The sequence below is a fragment of the Megascapheus bottae genome, chromosome 5, assembly GCF_031878675.1.
Source record: "Megascapheus bottae isolate mThoBot1 chromosome 5, mThoBot2.hap1, whole genome shotgun sequence".
NCBI lineage: Eukaryota > Metazoa > Chordata > Mammalia > Rodentia > Geomyidae > Megascapheus > Megascapheus bottae.
In genome coordinates this window covers 66,215,675-66,227,915 of record NC_143513.1, presented here as the reverse complement: position 1 = coordinate 66,227,915, position 12,241 = coordinate 66,215,675, and the positions used below count along the sequence as shown (strand labels likewise).

Genomic DNA, 12,241 nt, shown 5'->3' with positions numbered 1-12,241 from the left:
TTAAGATTATAAAACCATGCCAGGTACTGGTGGCTCATAGTTATTCAGGAGGCTGAGATCTGAGGATCTTGAGTCAAAGGCAGCCAGGGGAGTAAAATCTGTGAGAATCTCATCTCCAATTAACCAGTAACAAGTCAGATGTTGAGGTATGGCTCAAGTTAGTAGAGTGCCAACCTTGAGTATAAAAGCTAAGGGACAATGACTAGACCCTGAATTCAAGCTCAATTAGTGACACCAAAAAAACCAAAAACCTTTACCAACCAACCAAACAAGCAAACAAAATAATGGTAGAAGTAGCCAGACATGATGTTACAATGCCATTAACTCCAGCCCTTGGGAGCAGAGGCAGAGGATTAATGAGCTCGAGGCCAGAGCTACATTGCAAGTTTAAGGTTAGTCTGAGATACTTGGTGAGAGACCGTATCTCAAAAACAAAAAAAATCTAAACAAATAATCAAACCAAACCAAAATACCAACAACAGAAAACAAGGACTATGGAATCCACTCAGTGGTAAAGCCTTATCAAGAACACACAAAGTCTTGAGTTCAGTTCCCAGCACTGAGAAAATCAAACAAAACAGAAAAAAAATCCCTATAAAGTTTGAAGATCTTTTTAAATGATAAAATCTAGGTGTAGGGGCAAGAATTAAGCTTTGGGTGGGAGTTCTAAAGTAACCAAGAGAGAAGAAACATTAGAATGGAATAAAACCAAAAAGTGCCACTGGCTACCATCTGCAGAACTTCAGGAGAAAGTAGGGATCACTGCTATTGGGGATGAATGAAGGAAACCACGTTGTTAGGATGAGGTTATAGGGAGATGCATACTCTTCATGGAAGTGCCCATTGAGATCACCTTTTCTGTTTACTATTTACCTACTTACTGATGGTTTCTAACCAGAATGTAAGCTCCATGAGAGTGGGTGCCAGCTCTATTTTGCCCCTGGTTGTTTATCCAATCGGTAGACCAGGAACTGGTCAATGTTGGCTGAATGAATACATGACTAACCACTAGCACACAGTGCTCTTCAGTGAGAGCAGTTCTCTTCCAGCTCCAAGGACAAGGTGTGCTTCTTTCAAGAACATGGAATCCCACAGGAGTACTGTCCGGTGGGACAGAGTGAAGATTCTCTGCCCACTTCCCCATAGTCATATTCGGCTAGTTAACACGTAGGCAAGTAATACAGCAGAGGAATGGAACCTTAAGTTTTAGTTTGCTTAAATTAAAATATCTAGGTGTGGCCAATGGCTACTGTACTGGACATTACAGGTATACAGAATGACCTCACTTATTAGGGAAACTTGCCCCCTTAGGCAACTCTCTTCTGGACCAGGGTGTTGGGTGGGTAAAGGTACCAAACTAGAGTGTAGCTAAAAACAACAACAACAAAAAAAAAACAAATAAAATATTCATGGATGACATTGCTTTTATTCATTCCAGGCCTGGGGACAAGATCCATTAAATAACCCTTCTTGTGAGGTCCGGGTCACATTTTTAGGGAACGATATTAGAGATTCATTTGGGCCCCAAATCTTAGTTAGACATAAAGTTGTTTGCTCAGAGATTTTCAGTACTCACTTTTGTTAAGTATCTATAAGTACATGGTAGAGGTTTCTGGGGTGAGCAGAAAGAGTGCAAGATATAAGGGCTGTGCACATCGTTCTTTGAATCATGGTTAACAATAATTATATCCAATGATTAAAAAATAGATTGTTGTCCTTAAGGTACTGTTATCTCTCATCTCTTTTGCTGTCCCTTGGTTATCTCATTGTTACAGTATCTCACTTTGTTACCTGATATATCAGATATATTTGTATTTGGTTATTTGAAATTGGATAGGGAAGGGGGGAAAACAGGATGAGGGGTGGGGTGGGGGGGGAGGGAAATGGGGACCAAGACATGTGAAAGGGTATCAATGTATGTGAATTAATGCACCGTCTATCAGGCAAACATCATGTAATCCTTCTATTAATTACAATAAAAATATATGAAAAAAATAGATGAGGTGAAATAATTTTAGCCTACATGGAGTCATCCAGCAATTCAGTTTGGAAAAGCAACACCTTCAAAATATTGAAAGCATGGCAGATTCTCAAATACTTTCATGTATTAAAATATTTATTAAGTTAGACAAATACTTATCATACTTAAATATTTATGTTGGAACTGGAATGCTACTATCTCTACCATGTTTTCTGCTTTAGCTGAATATCTCCTGTAAAACTATCTGTAGCTATCTCCCGGATAGTTACTGCTTTTAAGCAAATAATAGACTCATCCTCTTATCCCTTCAGTTCTCTGTTAAGTAGGCTGTGGGGTGGGGGTGGAGTTGTTCAGGAATGTGCTAAATTGGCCTTGAATTCAGAATTCACTTAGCAATAATACATATCAGCATCATGTATTGAACTGTGTGTAGGAGCAGATGTTCGGCATGTTTTAGGCTACTTTGGGGAATAATCGGTATTGAAGAAAGGAAAGTGTGCTTCAGATCTATTCACATAATTCATGAAAGTGAATAGGGATTCCTCACAAAGGAAGAATGCTGGACAGACTATTGTATTTAGCAAGAGAAAGCAAGCTGTGTGCAAATTTCCCAAGTCTGCAGAATAGCAGAGGACTAAGAGATATTAATACATTCCTGGAAAAAGGAGATTTGTTCTCTAGGGAGAAAACAAGAAAGAAAGTAGAGCGAGTCTCTTAGGGTTTCCTTCAGACTTAATTCACATCCCTGAGGAAAACTATTTGTCTTCATTGTTTTTATAAAAGGAAAAACATATTTTGCAAGAATGTAATTGACACTACAGGAAAATGTTTGAGTATTGGCAACGTGAGCTTTGGAAAAGACCTTTTAAGATTTATCTAGTCATAAAACCTGTTTTATGCTTGAGTTCATTTTACAGAAGTTCTGCCAAGAACCCATTCGATCGTGCTTCAATATCTCCTGGGAAGAATGATCAATAACTCAAAAGCTGGATTATTTTGCTCTTCGAGAGTTTTTCTAAACTTTTTTTTAAAAATTATTTTTAAATAGTTGTTTAAAGGAATTTCCATTTAACAAAACAGTATATCTTGATCAATGTCCTTTCAACATTCTCGCACATCTGTCCCCTTCCTACTCCTTTCCTAACTCTTTTTTTTTTTGGTAAGATATGCATTGCATTCTTGACCACTTTTCCCCCTCTCCTTCTCTTCATTCATCTATCCCTTTCCCTTGATCCCACACTACTTCTTTCCACTACTTTCTCCCTAGTGTTTTATTATGCTGCATACTGATTTTGGCTTTCTGAAGATCTATACTATTTGAGATCTTCCTTGAATTACTATATTTCAGTTAATACATTTGTATGCCACTTGTATAACATTCAGCATATTTGCTTATGGGTTTGTAAGCTAGATGTAGTTTTCACACAGAAGAGAAAAATGTGCTTTCTATTTGTGCATCTACCTGTGCCACTGGGGTGGTTGTACTGCAGTAACTCCAGTGCCTCTTTCCTATAAAAGTTCTTGGAATTTGTGAACACAAGGATGAGATTTCGTAGGCTAGCCATGTCCCATTACAGTGAGAGATACTTGGGTGTTAGGTTTGGATATCTGAACAGCTCAGGCCCCTTCTGAATGTGCTGTTCACTCAGATTGGTACTATAGTATTTCACTGTGGCCCAGGCCATGGAGACAAGAGGGACTTGTGTTTCTTATATACACCTATCTCCTTGCCTTTCTTTCCTCCCGTCTTCTCTTTCTCTGCTCCCCTTACTCTTCTTTCTTTCCCCTTCTCTCCTTTACCTTCCCATTGACACTACATTTATTCATTCATCTGACCAACAAATACTGCATTCCATACGCTATTGATTCAAATTAATTTCCTGTAGACTAAAATCTTTACACTATTTAATTGCCTGTATCGCTAAGATGCCACATCTTTTCCATTCCATGCCAAGCAACTGTTCTTTGGACTTACTCTCTTCTTTAAAATTTATTTTTTTATTATTTTCATCTTTGTAATTTAGCCCCTCCCCCTTTTTTGTAAGTCATGAGGCTTGAACTCTGGTCCTAGGCATTGTCCCTGAGCTCTTCAGTTCAAGGCTACTGCTCTACCCCTTGAGCCACAGTGCCACTTCAGGTTTTGTAGTGGTTAATTGGAGATAAGAGTCTTACAGACTTCAGTGCCTGGACTGGTTTTGAATTGCAATCCTCAGATCTCAGCCTCCTGAGTGGCTAGGGTTATAGGCATGAGCCACCACACCTGGCTAGCTCTTCTTTTTAACCTATCAGCTTCATTTTCATCCCTATTTCAGTCATCTGATAATCACCATTCTCTCATCTAAAAGATTTTTTATATATTTTCCATATTCTCCTGTGGGACATTGAGTTGCATGTGGAAACTAACAGAACCAAGGAAAAGTCCTATGGTTCTACAAAACGGATCTATTTAAATCTGAGTCAAGGTTGATTCATTTACTAGGGACCTCTGGGTATAGCTATTGAAAACATTTGTCAGTCATCAACTTCACTGTCCACATATTTAGTATACATTTGCTCTATATTGCCTATAGGGATAGTTGAAGATCTTTGAAAGGTCATGTTCAAGCTGTATATACCAGGGTATTTGTAGTTTCTATGATCCTAGGAATTATATCAAAGAAGGAAAGAACATTTCTTTCTAAAATTGTTACCTTATCTTTTGTTTGGCATATTTCTTCTGAGGCAAACAATATCTGTGGTTACCTAATATAGTATTGAGAAAAAGACATTGCCAGCAAATTAAACATTCATATATATATATTTTTTTGAAATGGCAATGATATTTTATAGGAGTAGAAAACATAACAAATTGCTTTGATAATGGAGTAAGAGCTGCTACCTTCTCATCAGCCACATAATTGATATAATTGATGTTCTGGTTCAAACAGACCAGAACTTCTGAACTGCTGTTCCTTATTTATTAAGGTTTTTTTGTATATTTTCCAAAGAACTGAAACTGTTTTAAATCATTAGTTATGTCAGTGTTATGAAATTGCAGGAGATTTACATGTAATTTGGCTAAAATAGAAATAGGTGTCTGAGGAATTCCTTGGTGAAGATAAAAATCTTCTCAGAAAGATATGTGGCAAGGAGTAGGGTGGTTACACAATGATGGAGATAATGGAAGAATTTAGAGATTAGGTTGCCTTATATGAAAAATGAGGATTTCATTTGCTGTGTAACAAAGCCTTATAAGACAGAAGCTGGGCTGAGGGCCTGGCTCAAGTGGTAAAGCACCTGCTTAACCACTGTAGGGACCTGAGCTTAATCTGCAGTGTCACCAACCAACCAACCAACCAACCACCTGTCATCTCTGCTGTAGTTAAACACAGAACCAGATTTGTAAAAATATTTCTGGTAACTCCTCATGTAAGTTAGCAGGTATGTTTATGTCCAGTGCAACTGCTTTCTTAGTTGTCATCATTCAAGAGTCCGGGGGGGTCATTATGTGATATTCTAACATGTGCAGTTATTTAAATTATGTGGACTTTAAAATATTATAAAATCAGCACTATGTGTTCTTTGCTGGAGACTTCAGGCCATTTTTTGTTAAACTTTGTGATTTCATGTATTCCTTATTCTGTACTTTGAAGCATGAAAATTTAAGAACATCATAGCTTCAAAAATATCATTATGATAAATCTTTAATATACAGTTATTGAATGGAATTTAATATGAGCCAAGACTAAAAGAAGTTTCAAAGGTACAAAAATGTATTTTTGGAAGTCAAGATTTCCTTGATAGTGTATATGTGTGTGTTTCTAATGAGAAAATGAGAAAAGCCACGTATATTCATGTATTTTTAACTTTAATTATGATAGCTATGTTTTGTCAGTTTCTAGATCTCCTGGAAATTTCCCTGCATTTCCTGATTTAAAGGAATGCTCTGTTGTTCTTCTGGATTGAATACTTACAGAAAATTCCCAGTCAGTGATGCTGTCCATTAAAGGAGAGCCTGGAAAATCACAGATAGGCAAGAGTTCACATTGCATACAGCTGGAAATATGCAAATACATTTTTGACATTATTTCAAAATTTCATTGAAGATTCATATTCTTAGAATTTGTAAAGTGAATACTATTTTATTTTCTTGACAATTAATAATTAACTCATGTGCATAGAAGTTACTAGCGACTGCTTTCTGAAGCCATTGGAAATTCTGAACTCCCCAATAAAATTGTTAGGATTCATTCACTCAATGTTGTGTTCTAGAATGAGCGCATCTCTTATGAGTGTGGATATGAAGATCAACTTGAGTTTGGGTCCATTGCCTTGCTTACCTTTTTTAAGATTCTCAAAGTTAAAGGGAATTGTTGATGTGTAAACTTGATGGAAAAAAATCATATTAAACAAAGTTGACTTTATTTTACAAATAAAATTTAAACAAGATGGGTCTCTTTTGTCATCCCTTGGTTATCTCATATTGTTACAATATTTCACCTTGTTATCTGATATATTTTACGTGTGCTTAATTGGTTATTTGAAATTGAATAGAGAAGGGGGGAAATCAAGATAAATGGGGGGAGGGTGGGAGGGAAATGGGGACCATGTCATGAGAAAGGGTATCAATGTTTGTGAAGTAATGCACCTTCTATCTGGTGAATATAATGTAACCCTTCTATTAATCACAATAAAAAATTTAAAAAAGGCTTGCTTGGGCCACACCCCAGTAATGTCAATGACCTTTACTGTCCCCCCCTTCTCCCTGGAATGCAAGTGTCCCTTAAAAGCACTCCCTAAGGAAATGCATGGTGTCATGGTGGCAAATGGTTTTCATGGCAGCCCTTTGGAAACTGAGGCAGAAGAATCAGTAACCCAGGCTATTGAGCTACAAAATGAGAACATGGCTCAAATACAGAAAGCAACAAGACAAAACAAAGCCAAAAACAATCTTAAAGGTCCCCAAGTGGTCCCCATATTTTAAGGTTGAATTCATGTTTATGAAACAACTGCCCAGAATGGCTCCAGACTTTGATAACTTCCTGCAGCTGCAACTGCACTTTACTCTCTGATCTGATTGACGGGGTATCAGAGTATTGATTGGAGAGCCTCATGTCGCTGACTAGTGTTCTGTGGAAAAGCCTTTCAAGGTTGGATGCTTTATAGCAAAAGAAGATTTTCTGTTGTTTTATTTACTGCCTGTACAGTGATGTGGCAGATTATGATACTGGTCTACTTTTAGTTCTACAAATGGTCCTTCAGATGTAGGTTCTCATGACTTAGAGTCGTTTGATCTGAGTCCCTTCTGAATTTGTTACATCAATGAAATCGGAAGGCTTGGGGAAGAATTCCACATCATATAACCAGGAAATTGAGATCCAATTCGTATTCATATTTTTAACCAACTGTATGATCCATTTTTCCTTATTTCTGAAAATGGATATGCCTTGTATTGGTTTAATTACAGCAGTACTTACAATATATTTACTGTGCATATTTGATATTTACAATATGGTGTGAGAAATATCCATAGACAGTAAATGGTTACTATAAGTGAGCAAATTAAAATCCCTACTATCTCACACATATCCTTGAAAAAGTTCTAATGCAATGCAGTTTTATTAATTGTATTTTGCTAATTATACATTTAATTATTTATTCAATTATTTAGATTTATTTACTCATCCTATACAACTGATTTTTCTGTTCTTTGACCCATATCTCCCTATCTTCTGCCTGTATCTGATCATTGTTTATCTTCTATCTCTGTACATTTTGTTTTGGGGAGAGATTTTGGTTTAATCACATTTTTAAAATTCTGACTATGATATTGATTCATCTTATAACTTATGACATCTTAAAATCAACAAAATACTGCTCTCAGTTAAATCTCATGGTATAAAATTTTATAAAACTTCTTTGGGGGTAAATCTGATATACAACCTTGGGGCATAGATCTTGGCATATTTCTCAATGGGCAGAAATAATAATGAGATAAATTAATTCTTTTGCCAGGATGCTGACTCTCACTCAATCCTCACATAAACCTATTAGATAGTCATTATACCCACTATCTGGATTAAGAAACTGAGATTTAGTGAAATGAAATAACCTCCACCATTGCAGGTACATATTGGTGGGAGAACCAGAATGAAACCTGGGTAGTTTTGAGTTGAAAATCCTACAAATGATGTGGTATAGTTCAAGTCTGTGGAATCAGCATTTTCAAAATTTGTTTAAAAATGCAAATTTTAGGGCCCTATCTTAGACCTAAAGAATGAGAAACCCTGGCCTTGAAAACCTGCCTTTCCTTATGGACAAGAATGTATAGTTTATTGGCACATTAGGTTAATGTAGTCTTTTATTTATCTGGCAGATTAATAAGTATTCATTTTAATAAACATTGACTTGCTTTTCTCCAAAAAATAAAATGAAACCATGCGAGTATGGGCCTGTAATGTATTTTAATAAGCTTGCCAGGTGGTTCATGCATGCTCAAGCTTGAAGACCACTGTCAAACACAATGCGAGTTACCTAAAATAAGGATGGGAGGCCTGGCTAATAACGATAGAACCTAATAAAGATTATCGGCTAGTTGGCTGGTTCATATTGTAATCTTAAGATAATGCCATATTTGAAAGGGTGACTAAGCTTTTAGTTGCTTAATAACAAATAAAATTGCATTTGCTGAAATGTGCTTTAATTATAGTTCCCAATAGGCAGAACTATGGTAGGAAAATATACTAGGCTCTAATGTTTTTTTGCATAATGAGCATAGTCAAGACATTTAGCATGAATAGATTACAACTCCCATACTAGATGGGGAAGCTTTAGAAGGGTCATGAGATTCATGCCTTTCTTTGGTCTGACATCCTCCTACCCCCAATCTAATTCTAATCCTATTATTTCCTTTATTGCGAAGTAACAAATACAGAATTTTTGTTCCTAAGAGGAAAGGACAGATTGATAAAGATCCCTCCCTATATTACTCTAGGTTGATAGACTGGTTAAATCTAGCATTTGTAATGCAGATAACCTAAACAATTTCTGAACAAAAGCTGATTAAAGAATTTAGTTGGGGAAAAAAAACACAGAACCTGCTTACTTAGTGAAAAAGAAATTGATTGACATTAAGCATCCCAGAAGGAGAAATGAATTTGATTCCAAGAAGAAAAGGCAATAGAGAAAAATGAAATACCAAAAGTGACAAAGTATAGATAGAGATGCCTGGTGAATATGATTATGTCTACCTAACATCAGTACAACTGCTTGAAAAACACAACATTCAAATAGCAATTATTTTCTCTACATGATGCAAAATGAGCAATTTGATTGTTCTTTTTCCACTAAATTGGTTGGTTCTTGAATGCATTATTTGACCCATCATATTGTAGTATCTTCAGCATTTCCCAGATGACTGAATTAAGGAGATGTCTTATTGTTGTTGGTTTTTCTCCTACCAGACATGTGGTGGAGATGCAGATAGTTATAATTGGAAAAAAGGAAAGCATAACATTTGGAATATGGGAGTGGAGATTTTAGACGCTTCAGTGAGCTGGTTAACTAGTTCAGTCTAGTGACCTGTAGTGTATAGTTGTAGTGATCCATAGACCCCAAGTCCATCTCTAAGCTGAGCTCGGTTAAAACTTAGCAGATTGGTGTCTTACAAAAAAGGAAGAGGGGGCCAGCTTGCAATGCAGATTCTGAGTAACTCTCTTCCTAATATTTGCTGTGATGTGTGTCTTGAACTCAAAAGACTACTTGATTTATACCCAAGAACTCTTTCCTCCTAGGTCTTTCTACTTCAGTCCTGTCCAGTATAATCTGCCCTTTCTTGCTAGATATCTATCTTTCTCTCCAGCTTACATCTTGCAACTGGGAGCCCACACCAACTGTGAAATCTTTCACTGGTTTCTTTGAAATGGATATTAACACTTCTCATAGATTATCTGGGATGTTGGGAACACCTTATGATAGATTAGTTAAGTGAATTTAGCAGGGTTGACTGATAATTGAATTCCTCTTAACAATTTAGTAGTTGTGAGATCTGGAACTCTTTGGGCCTTAATTTTATTATTTATCTTTTATCCAGTGAGTGAATGAAAAATGATGAAAATAGTAGGGTAACATGTGTAAGGCACATAGCAAAATCTGGTTTGTAATCATCACATATTTACCATTGTTATGATTGATTTTCTTCATTCTTTACTTGCTTTTAGAATTCTTACTACCCAGTTGTTGATAATAGAGACTGTGATACCTATCTCATTGGCTTCTTTTCTCTGTCTTTAATTGACAAGTAAAAGTGAAACAGATTGATGGTATATAATTTGATGCTTCACTCTTTTGTGAAGCAGTCTCTTTGCTATGTAGCTCAGGCTGGCCTAGAACTTGTGATTCTCCTACTTCAGCCTCTAAGTGCTGGGATTATAGATGTGGGGTACATGCCTGGCTCATGATAGTTTGATATATGTGTACATTGCAACAAGGCTACACTAAGTTTTTGTACGAGTTCTATGCACAACAGACTTGTCACTTCCCACAGACATGCCTTTTCAGTCTTCCAAACTGCGCCATTGATAAGCCCAGCTCACATTAGCATGAGTCACGTAATTTATTTAGGGAAATATTGAGCCATGGAATCGTTTCCTTAATCTATGCAGCAATGAAAAAACTCTATTTAGAAGTTTTTCTCTGAAAATTCTGTAAGACCTTTTATAGAAGGAATTATAGCACAGTAAAAATGCTTATAGTGCTGGCTTCCTAAGTTGAGTAACTGAGGTAAACTAATAGCAGAACTAAAGTGGTCATCATTTCATGCCAAGGTTTGTCTGCATGTTTACTAGTACAGCTCAGGCATACTCATCAGTTTCCATTCCAAAGCTTCATCTTTTCCTGACCTTAATGTTAACAGTTAACCAGTCTTAGCAATTTACATTGTGGTAACAAGAATTCAGAGGAAGGCCTTCCAAAGTGGTAAACGAGTTTGGAAGACATTGCAGTTAAAATATGATGGTGTTGGAAGATCTCATTATGACTTGCACAGGTGTGTTTTATTGACTCTGATTTAATGACTTCACAATTTCCTTTGCATTTCTAGAGCATTCACAAACATCTGAGTTGTCTCATAGATAAATCTTAGACAATGTCATGATGCCGTGATGAGGATACAATGGTACACTCATGTTTTACATCTAATGGACTTCAAAATGGTTACTTCTCCAACACTAATGGTTTATAAACTGAAGTCCTTAAGCACATTTATGCCTGTGTATATTATATATATATATATATCCTGAACACATATAGGTATACATTTAACCTTACATGAATATACTCAAATAACATGAATTGGGATTTTTTTGTGTGTAATTGGTACAGACAGAATCCTTTATTTGCATAATGGGTTGTTCCTTGATTCATGCAGATTTGAAGAGGTTGTTGGTGTTTGGTGGAGACATATTGTTGTCCTTCCTTCTTGCTATATGGCTGTTTGGCTTACTTTGTGAAGACACTCCTCATTTCCCACTTGATATTCTAACACCAGGTGCTATTAAAGACTTTCTCTTGACTGGTCTTGCTCATTGTTGTGAAGCTGCCGACTAGAAGCAGCAGCAGTGGCAGTAATAAAGCTGGCAAGCTGAACAGCCCAGGCAAAGGGAACCATAAAGTAGCAGTAGGCAGCAGAGAGTTGTAACACTGGAGTCCTTGAACTATGAAGAAACTCAGAAATCCCTCCCACTGCAGAACCTGTAAGTCTACAGCCCTGTGCTTCTGCCCTAAGCTTCAGAGGGCTTGAGTCCAGACCAGTGCTCACTCTAGCTACCAAAGGGTCAGAGTTCACTGCCGCTGCTGACTATCATCCACTTTGCTAACTGCAAATCCTGAATTGGGTTTTTTTATGTTGAATATGGAATTATAATGTCAGGGCAGATTAAGGCAGTTACCTCAAGTCCCATTTTTGCTTATTATTATTTATTAGTCTAACTGTAAGAAGATGTATATCCATAGCACTGTTTTCTTTGCAGAGGGAGCTATTTTTCAAACTTTCAAAGGACTCTCTGTGAATTGGAGACCTATATAAGACTTGACAAACTGGGTACAGAAATACTATGTTAAATATTGTTAATGTCTAAGCATGAGGCTATTTCTTGTTTCATGTGATCGAACATTTTAAAGCACCTTTGAAGAGACCATTGTATTTGGGGGACAAAGAAAAGAGGTATTTTTTTTAAAAAATGAGAGACAAAAGATGGAGCTAGATTCCTATGAAACATTTAA

At 36.6% G+C, this 12,241-nt stretch overlaps 1 protein-coding gene across 1 annotated transcript in view; it reads left to right on the top strand.

The window, feature by feature from the left end:
* The window catches only part of Grm8 (glutamate metabotropic receptor 8), a 729,702-nt gene that overhangs the window by 258,665 nt on the left and 458,796 nt on the right, over nt 1–12,241 (top strand). The gene's annotated exons all lie outside the window — the stretch shown is intronic.